General features: G+C 41.6%; 1 non-coding gene across 1 annotated transcript; it reads left to right on the top strand.

Moving 5' to 3' along the window:
- Positions 1-683: 683 nt before the first annotated feature.
- Positions 684-791, top strand: LOC112773730 (small nucleolar RNA R71). The gene has a single exon (XR_003188265.1). It is a non-coding gene; the product is annotated as a small nucleolar RNA R71 (small nucleolar RNA).
- Positions 792-992: the final 201 nt, after the last annotated feature.

Below are 992 nucleotides of genomic sequence, written 5' to 3'. Positions count from 1 at the left end.
TTCTTACTCAGCTGTCCCAATTATGCCTCTAAATTTCTAATGGAGGACCTTGTTTCAGTCATGAAACTTTCAGTGGTTTTGATTAGATCAGAGACAATGGTTGCTAAGTCAGAGTGGTCTTGCTTAGAATTCTCTGTCTGTTGCTGAGAAGGTGATGAAAAAGGCTTGCCATTGTTAAACCTGTTTCTTCCACCATTGTTGTTGTTGAAACCTTGTTGAGGTCTCTGTTGATCCTTCCATGAGAGATTTGGGTGATTTCTCCATAAAGGATTATAGGTGTTTCTATAGGGTTCTCCCATGTAATTCACCTCTTCCATTGCTGGGTTCTCAGGATCATAAGCTTCTTCTTCAGAGGAAGCTTCCTTAGTACTGCCTGTTGCTGCTTGCATTCCAGACAGACTCTGAGAAATCATATTGACTTGTTGGGTCAATATTTTATTCTGAGCCAATATGGCATTCAGAGTATCAATCTCAAGAACTCCTTTCTTCTGAGCTATCCCATTATTCACAGGATTCCTTTCAGAAGTGTACATGAATTGGTTATTTGCAACCATTTCAATGAGTTCTTGAGCTTCTGCAGGCGTCTTCTTCAGATGAAGAGATCCTCCAGCAGAGCTATCCAATGACATCTTGGATAGTTCAGACAGACCATCATAGAAGATTTCCATGATGCTCCATTCTGAAAGCATGTCAGAAGGGCACCTTCTGATCAATTGCTTGTATCTCTCCCAAGCTTCATAGAGGGACTCACCTTCCTTCTGTCTGAAGGTTTGGACTTCCACTCTAAGCTTGCTCAATTTTTGAGGTGGAAAGAACTTTGCCAAGAAGGCATTGACTAGCTTTTCCCAAGAGTTCAGGCTTTTCTTAGGTTGTGAATCCAACCATGTTCTAGCTCTGTCTCTTACAGCAAAAGGAAAGAGCATAAGTCTGTAGACTTCAGGGTCAACCCCATTGGTCTTGACAGTGTCACAGATTTGCAAGAACTCAGCTAA

The sequence above is a fragment of the Arachis hypogaea genome, chromosome 18 (assembly GCF_003086295.3).
Source record: "Arachis hypogaea cultivar Tifrunner chromosome 18, arahy.Tifrunner.gnm2.J5K5, whole genome shotgun sequence".
NCBI classification, from domain to species: Eukaryota; Viridiplantae; Streptophyta; class Magnoliopsida; order Fabales; family Fabaceae; genus Arachis; species Arachis hypogaea.
The sequence above is the reverse complement of the archived record's forward strand: the minus strand, read 5'-3'. Positions and strand labels throughout refer to the sequence as shown.